The sequence below is a fragment of the Sinocyclocheilus rhinocerous genome, unplaced genomic scaffold, assembly GCF_001515625.1.
Source record: "Sinocyclocheilus rhinocerous isolate Xijiao unplaced genomic scaffold, SAMN03320098_v1.1 scaffold1593, whole genome shotgun sequence".
Taxonomy (NCBI): domain Eukaryota; kingdom Metazoa; phylum Chordata; class Actinopteri; order Cypriniformes; family Cyprinidae; genus Sinocyclocheilus; species Sinocyclocheilus rhinocerous.
Window position 1 is genome coordinate 344,798 of NW_015656206.1, and position 9,621 is coordinate 354,418.

Genomic DNA, 9,621 nt, shown 5'->3' on the forward strand with positions numbered 1-9,621 from the left:
CATTGCTAAAAAAGAACATTATTTTGGGTATTTGGTGTAATGTGTTTATGCGGTTTAAGGTTCAAAAAACACATTATTTTCCACATAATGTACATTATTGTTTCTCCTCTATGCCCTGCCTTTCTGAAACGCATCGACTTTTACAAAGCTCATCGTTCTGAAAAGCAAGGTGTGCCCTGATTGGCCAGCTATCTAGTGAGTTGTGATTGGCCGAATTCCTCAAACGTGTGATGGAAATGTTACACCCCTTACCATACTGTGATGCCGTGTCCCGGCGCGACGAGACAAAACCAATAAAACCCATTATAAACGAGGCATTTGTTGCATCCAGTGGGGACATAATTACTGATTATAATGACTTATACTGTCTTTTTACGCGTTGCATTGCGCCGCGTAAACATAAAACCATGTCTGCATTTGTGATCAGAGAAACGACAAACAACAAGCGCTACTCTACACTGCTCAAAACTCGCGTTTGAATCGTCAGTGGCAAATTCTTTAAATATGAAAACGTACTTACAGGCTGTGAGTCAGCATTATTTGTCAGCATCATAGACTGTATAGGGTCAGCATGCGCGCCGAAGGATAAACAGGGGAACTGATTTCACCGGAACACCGGCATTGTAGGCTACTCTCCCAGGTTCAGGAAATAGTCCTCGTCCTCCGTAAAATGCGTTGCACACATCTGAATATTTGGTTTGAACTGTTCTGGAACAGTGTTGTAAATACAACTTAACCACTGCTTTCTAGTTGTGTTCTCTTTTGGAAGACCAAACAAAGTAGTTTCACTTTCACAACGAAAAACACAGCGGCCTACCGTGTGCGAAAGCCCCGGCTTAGCCTGAGCTGAAGCCGGGCAAGAGTGAGCTGAGGCGGCTTCACGAACAGATTGTAACACTCCAAAGAGAAAGGAAAACCTGAAATCGCATCATATGACCCCTTTAGCTAAAGCAAACATAATCTGTTGCCTGCATGGTTTGGCATGGCAGAATGCCAGCAAAGAGCGCTGCATTTATAATATCTACACAAAACTCTATAACACAATGAATATGCATAATGAATCTTTCATAATGTCTTCAATTTGTGTGTTATAATAGGATTCGTGAGCACGCAAATTTCAGCACTGCACGGGAACTCCTGATTGGCCATTACGTTCCAGAAATCAGCATTGCTCAGCTGCAAACACGTGTTATAAATAGAAAATATGCCTATGCTTGCGCAGGTTTTATATTAGTTGTTCTTGTGTCTTTTGTGCAATAGATGAATAACAATTTATTTGTTTTAGATATTTTATGTTTAGATATTTTGCGGGAGGTCCGCGAATCATTTTATTTTCCCGCATCCCGCACACACACGAGTCTCTACGCACTCGCCCATCAAGTCTTGTCCCACGCCGCATCTGTTGCATTGGGTCCCGCGGGAGTGCCGGAGTGCAGGTCTCTAATCCACTGCACTGGACTTGACAATGATGCATTGTTCTTGGCGCCCGGTTCTTTCTCGAGAAGTTTTACCGTGCCATGCTGAGTTTGTTTTCATTGGTAGTATCCGCCTCGCTTACCGGTCAAAGTGGGTCTCTCAGGTAGAGGACGTTGCGTGTGCTACACCCTTTTTACAATCTACATGATAAAACACTGCATCCTGTCCCTAATGATGTAACGCGGCAGTAACGTATATGAACTCGTTTAATTGTAATTATACTCTAATTACTATTTTGGAAATTATAACGCGTTAAATTACTCCATTACTAAAAAAGCAATTACAGTAACGCGTTACTAAGTAATGCGTTACTGCCCAACACTGGAAATGAATACTTACAAAATAGTTTACAATAATCAATTTTACATTTCTTTAAAGCAGTTATGGTGGTACCTGCTAAGGCACTATGTAAATATTTAACTTCTGTATGTATGTAATGTGTCCTAAATGTTTTTTGCTGGGGACATAAATAATATGTCATGTGCCTTGTTGAGGAGAAATATGTTATTTATTTGATACCTATTGTATCAGTTATTCTTTTCTTCTTCTTTTTTTCTGTTAAGGAGTCTATGGTAGCCCATAGAACTGCTTGAGTGAAAGTAATGCAGTTTGGCACACTGATGGACAGTCTGAATATTAACCACAATTTGGAGTCTCTAATTCAAACCATCTTGTGCCACCAACAGCTTAAATTATAACAACCATAACCTGAGGGTGCCTGCACAGTTTTGGTACAGTGCACCTGAGTGGTAGGAAAGAAAAATGGTTCTTTTTGCTTATAACATCTGAACTGTTTGGCCAAAAATCACAAGACTGTTCTTTTTAGATTAGGTGAAGCATACCAAGTAGAACAAAATCCAATTTTCCCATGTCAGCCATTTTGGCATTCAAAATATCAATGTCAAAATATTATGTCATCCACATAAAATTACATATTTTGCGAATGCACTGGCATAAAGGTACTCAAAATTATAATGAAATTAAAAAAAAAAAATTACTAACTTTTGATTAATTTTGCCTATTGTCATGAGACTGGTCTTGATATATTCCATGGATCATGTCAAGAATATCAATAGCAATTATGCCTGTCCTCTTTATCATATCCGCCATTTTGGTTTTCTTTTTGGATATGGATTATGGATTTGGAGTTATGGATTTCATGTTGATAGACAGTCAGTTTTTGATTAACACATCAATTAACACATCAATTAATTTGGTAGTGTTTTGCCAAATTGCATCTGAGGCTGTATCTCTGGAAAGCTTTGACATATTGACATACCAAACCTGATGTGTGTCATATTACTAGTGATTATATCTATGATCAGCCATTTTTACTAAAATCATCTTGATGTCTTTAAATAAATGTTTTTTTGCATTTGGTCTGATGCTCACTGCACTGAAAAAAAAAAGAGATTTTAAGGTAAGTGGTTGCAAACAATTTATTTTAGCTACATTTTTTTTTAAATGTTGAAAATTAGTCAACTAAATTTGTGTATTTAAATGTAGCTAAAATAAATTGATTGCAACCACTTACCTTAAAAAAAGTAAATTCAGTGAATATTTTTTTTCAATGTGCCTTGTTCATCGTTTTGCCTCTAGTGCTTGGCCCTTAATTGCTGCTTGCAGCTATATTTACTTTTGATTTTGTACCATTTAGAAATTATGATTTCTGCTTGGTGGATAATAGAAGTGGAAAAAAATTCCTCTAAAGTTAAAGAGGAGCAATTCAAACCATATCTATGGACATAATCCTTTATTTATGATAAAGGACTTCAGAACTGCCTTTTGACCTGAGCAAGTAAGCAACAACTCAACAACATCCTAGCACCATTGTAGTAAGTAGCTACTGCACCAGTAACCATTACACGATTACAGATACATTTATCATATCATTGTCATATTGCCCACCCGTCCCGTATTCCACCATGAGAAATCTGGTCCTCCTATTTAATTTATAAGTTTCGTGTTTGTGTTTTTCCCGTTTTATTCGTTGCATCTGAAAATTACTTCACCTAGCCTACATAACATTAGTAGTCTACATATTTTAAACAAATTAATATTCAGAAACAGGTTATTTTCTTTTCAAAGTAACGAGACAAAAACATTAAAACCCATTATAAACCAGGCATTTGTTGCATCCAGTGGGGACGGATTATAATGACATATACTGTCTTTTTACGTGTTGCATTGCGCCGCGTAAAAATAAAACCATGTCTGCATTTGTGATCAGAGAAATGACAAACAACAAGTGCTACTCTACACTGCTCAAAACTCAGTGTAGACAACAAATCTTCCCACATCGTGACGTAAACATGTGGGGGCGTGTTAGAACGAGACGTTTTAGGTAGGCGTGGTTGACTCTTAACTTTTATAAAGAATATCTCTTTGGATTTGAGACTTTAGTCTTTGCAACTTTACAGATCTTCTTTATGCACCAAGAGCTTGTAACACTCCAAAGAGAAAGGAAAAATTTAAATCGCATCATATGACCCCTTTAATAAAAAAATATCTGGGGGACCCCCCTACGTCTATTTTTTTAAAAATCTGTACTTCACATCCGTTCTGTGCTGTCTATGGGTAGCGCAGCTTCACCATACAGGTTTAATTACACACAGCTAAATAAAACTCATTAAAATTTCTGAAATAAATATTTCTGCAAAACGTGTTAGGTTACACAGAAGAAAGCCCGATCTAGGACCTACCCTGTCCAGCAGCAGAGGCCTATTATTTTGTTAAACGAACTGAGGATGACGTCACAGGCTCAGATTACCGCCCACAAGGGGAAAACGAATTATGAAGTTGTTTATCTGTTCCCTTTCGAACAGTCTCTCCCGTTGCGTGAATGGGGAAAACTCCTGTTTTACTCTGTACTGAAGCCTGGTTTGTTCACGTTTGTGTAGTTGCACAAACCAATGGAGCTTTAGCCCACCAGAAAGGGTGGAGCCGACCCCTATATAAGTCGGCTCAGAGCGCCATTCATCAGATCATTCTCCTTCAGCGACGAGGATCATCTCTTCGCTGACTCTGAAAGAAACCAAGAAGAAGCCTTGGAAAAGAAGCTCCAGCTCTGCTCGCCACCATCGAAGACGCCCAGAGACCCCTTGCATGAGACGGACAGGCACAGTGAGTGCGTCGCCTGTCTGGGCAGTGCCCAACGCAAAGGCTGCGCTCACTGAAGGCTCATGCTCTCATTGCAAGAGTATGAGTCTTTCCCGTCTCCGCTCGCGGGTCGCTTTATTTCACGAAGGCTGTTCCCCTCACTCAGCTCTCCCGTTTCCTTTCTCTCCTAAGAGAAAGAAACAGCGGAGCAGCGGGTCCGAGCGGTGTCACGTCGGCTCAGCGCCCGCGTGTCCCACCCTCCCCGCGTCCTCCCATCTCGCCGGTGTGTTTCACACAAGAAGACCAGCACCCCTCTTCCGCTGCGAGCAACTTGGTCTCATTTGGTGCATTTGAGGAGGACGTCATCATAGAGGCAGCCATTCCGGGAGTGTCGAGTTGGGTTTTAAGTACAATTCAGTGAGGTTACTCACTTCAGTTCGCTCACAGGCCACCTCGCTTCAGAGGCGTTATTGAGACTACGAAGCGCTCGTTCTCCGACAAGAAGTGCAGACATTGCTTGCAAAGGGCGCTGTGGAAATAGTGCCCCCAGCGAACAGCGAGTCAGGCTTTTTCAGCCACTACTTCCTCGTTCCAAAGAGAGATGGTGGGCTCAGACCCATTCTGGATCTCAGAAATCTAAACCGTTCACTTATGCGCCGGTCGTTCAAGATGTTAACTATCAAACAGATCCTCACGCACATTTCCCCCGAGGACTGGTTTTTGACAGTAGATCTGAAAGATGCATACTTTCACATCTACATAGCCCCCCATCACAGGCCATTCTTGAGATTTGCGTTCGAGGGAGTGGCCTATCAATATGCAGTCCTTCCGTTTGGACTGTCTCTGGCCCTGCACACTTTCACGAAGTGCATAGATGCAGCTCTTTCTCCTCTGAGGCCGTATTTTGAACTACCTCGACGATGGCTGGTTCTAGCCAGATCAGAACTGGAGTTGGCTGCTCACAGAGAGCTGTTACTCAGCCACTTAGAGCGCCTCAGGTTGGTCATCAAGCCGCACAAGAGTCAGCTGTTGCCCAGACAGCGAGCTGTCTTTCTGGGAACAATTTTAGACTCCGTCCAAATGCGGCATGGATTACGCCGGAGCGATCCCTGACCATTCAGCGATTGGCGGCATCTCTGGCGCCTGGGGCGGCTTCCTTTTAGGGTAGACCACCGCTGTATCAAGGCTGTGGCCTTCTGGATGACCTCTCGCCTGTTTCAAACAGGAACGAGATTAGGGCTGACCTCCAGAAGGAAGGTAGTCACAATGGACGCTTCCAACTTGGGTTGGGGCGCCCTGTTGGAGGGCAATCCGGCATTCGGCTCCTGATCAGCTCTGGAGCAACGCCTGCATATCAACTGCCTAGAGATGTTGGTGGTTTTCTTAGCCCTGAAAGCCTTCTTACCGGCCTTAAAAGGGCACCACATCTTGGTACGGTCGGACAGCATGACGGTGGTGACTTACATCAATCACCAAGACACACACTCTTTACAGAATGGCTCGTCACCTCCTCTTTTGAGCACAGAAAGAACTCCTCTCGTTAAGGGTGGTTCATGTGCCGGGCAGATTGAACCTTGGCGCAGATATGCTGTCCAGAGGCAAGGTAGCACTGGGCGAATGGGCGCTACATCCTCAAACGGTTCAAAAGATCTGGCCAGTCTTCGGGAGGGCAGAGGTCGACCTCTTTACCTCAGAAGACAACTCTCACTGCCCAACATGCTTCTCGATACAGCGAGATGCTCTGGCCCACGACTGGCTCAGTGCTCGCCTATACGTTTTTCCCCTGATCGCCCTGATTCCTCAGGTCGTCAGGCGGGTCAGGGAGACCAAATGCTCTCTCCTCCTAGTGGCCCCACTCTGAAGGAACCAGGCCTAGTTCCCAGAGCTAGTGCAGCTCTCAGCAGCAGCCCCATGGCCCAATCCGCTGAGGAGGGACCTTCTCTTGCAGGTGAAAGGCATGATTTGGCATTCCCGGCTGGAGCTGTGGAGCCTTCATGTATGGTGCCTCGAAGGGAGCTTAATCAGCTCCCAGCGAGAGTAAGCAATACCATTTTAGAGGCAAGAGTGCCGTCTACACTATGCTTTTACAGCCTAAAATGGTCGGTCTTCCTTAACTGGTGCTCTGCACGAAGTTTGGACCCGGTATCTTGTGATGTGTCCAACATGCTAATCTTTTTGTAGAAGCTGCTGGATCAGGAGAGCGCCCCCTCCATGCTCAAAGTGTATGTGGCAGCTATCGCAGCGAACCATTCTCTCGAAGCTGGCCAGTCGATCGACAGAAACGACCTGATCGTTAAGTTCTTGAAGGGCACATGGAGGCTGAATTCTCCTCGCCCTCAGACTGTGCCATCTTGGGACTTGTCTTTAGTCCTGCGAGCCCCTAAGAGGGCCCCCCTTCAAGCCGCTCAGCTGATTTGCGACCCTTATCGCTTAAAACGGCACTCCTTCTAGCTTTGGCATCGGTTAAGTGAATGGGTGACAGCATCTCATGTCTTGAGTTTGGACCTAATGACTGTAAAGTCATTCTAAAACCAAGACATGGTTATGTTCCTAAAGTGCTCTCTACTTCATTCAGAGCTCAGGTGATCTCCCTGTTGCCGCTCCCCATTACAGATGGTGAGCAGGGTCTGAACATGCTCTGTCCAGTGAGCGCTCTGAGAATATACTTAGAGCGCTCTAGCCTGTTTAGACAGTCAGAGCAGCTTTTTGTTTGCTTTGGAGGCCGCCATAAAGGACTGCCGGCCAAAAGCAGCGATTTTCTCGCTGGATCATTGATGCGATAGCCTTGGCTTACGCCTCAGAAGGCTTACAATGCCCTATAGGTCGGAGGGCCCATTCCACAAGGGGGATGACCTCCTCCTGGGCATGGTCCAGTGGAATTTCTTTTGGTGAGATTTGTGCGACCGCCGGCTGGTCGTGGCCATCCACATTTGCCAGATTTTACAACTTGGACGTCCCTGCCTTGCAGGCGCGAGTTCTTTGGGTTCAAATGACCTTTCCTCCCCTCTTGGGCAAAGCTGGTTATATTAGTGCTTCTCAGCTTCTAGCTTGGGGCACAATGTGCTCATGTTCTTAGGGGCCCTTAGTAGCGCTCCAAGACTGGGCTCGCTGAGCAGGATGTTCTGTATCTACTCATAGCACGGCATGATTGGATGCGTTCCCCATAGCGTTTCACCCAACAGGAAAGACTGTTCGAAAGGGAACGCTCTGGTTACTAACATAACCTCAGTTCCCTGAGATAAGTGAATGAGCATTGCGTCATTTGCCGCGCTATAAGCTGCACGTGAATCGATGACTGTCGCTTCAGTCGAATGATCTGATTAATGGCGCTCTGAGCTGACTTATATAGGGGTCGGCTCCGCCCTTTCTGGTGCGCTAAAGCTCCATTGCTCGTTCCCGAGGTTACATTAGTAACCGGAGCGTTATCTACCCGTGAACCAAAAAAAAAACAAAAATCGAGCCAAAATCTCGTTTTTTTGTTTCTTTTTTGAACAAATGAAAAAACAAAAAACTACCGTTTTCTTGTTTCTGCTAATTTCATTTCAAATTGAAAAACAAACTATCAAAATTTACATACACGGACCCTTGTGTATAAATGTGCTGTTTCATGCTGCAATCAACAAGTCTCACTAAAGAAAGCTGTATTTTATTTTAAGTATTAAATGGGTAGTCCTTTCAGGTTTTAGTTGTACACACAGCATCAGAGGTGATCACCTTAAGGTTGTGACTACCAAACTGACATCACCTAGCAGAGAAAGCTAACTGTGCTGTTGCCTTGTCATCTTTGTCTCGGAGAAAAAAAAACGGACACAACACAAAGACTACATGGAGCCAAAAGATAAATAGCACAGATGTTTTGTGCCTGTGTGACAGGAAAGGACTGTCTATAATTCATAATTGATTAACTTTACTGAGCCAAACTAAATCAAGAATGAACTAATTTCAGCTGAATAAAGAGCTGTTATTTTTAGAGCTGTTTACAGCAGTATTGAATTCTGTTTGCATCACTGAAACATCCTGTTTATCACCGTAAAGCTTCTTTGAAACAATCTGTATTGTATAAAGCACTATATAAATAAAGGTGACTTGACTAGTCAAAATGGGAAACTGAAACTAGGAATTTGAATATAAAAACAGCAAAGCAGTATTTGCGAGCATGCTTATAATTTTGAATATGGATCATAGTAATTAGTTAACTTTCTTCATTCCAAATGGCCATGTTATTATAAAAAATACAAAAATAATGTAACGATCAGGCAAGATGTAAAATTAAAAGTGTGCTACATGTGTATCCCCTCTAGATTATGTTGTTTGCTCACTTTTTTCACTTTGACTTTTCTTCCTGTTTACTGGCTAAGCTGATGAGGCAGTCAGAGTGATCTGTCTCACTGACTGCCTGATGCCAATTCAACATGCTCTGTTGGCCAAAAAGCCACTGACGGGGTTCGACTATTGCAGAGGGTGAGGATTTTTTTTTCCTTATAATAACTTACTCACCCTCAAGTTGTTCCAAACCTGTGTGAAGTTCATTCTTCGTACGCAAAAGAAAATATTTTGAAGAATAAATATGAGTAACCAAACAGTTTTTTTTGTTCCAACTGGATAAAGTATTTTTTGAACGATATTAAAAGACCACTAATCCTTGCGAACACAACACCGGAGAGAACTGAAAAAAAAAGCAATAAAAGATGTAATAAATGGGAAATAATCTAAGGAGTGAAAATGCCGCCATCTGGTGGTGAATAAAAGGAGCCTCAGGTAAAAACATGACGCAATAAAATATTTTCTTTTCTCTTCTCTTCTCTTCTCTTCTCTTCTCTTCCCAGACATTGATAAATGTAAAGTTTTATCTTGTTTGGCGTTACTTAGAATCACTGTCTATTCATTGCTTTTAAATGCACACAAATCAAACAATAAATAGTGTAATTTGTAATTGATAGTAATTTGGTCAGACAGTGGGCAGTCAGCTACTGATTAGTGTTGTTTTTGGCGGCCTGTTTTAATTTTAGTTTTAGTCTAGTCTTTGTGTGAAACTGTCATTTTAGT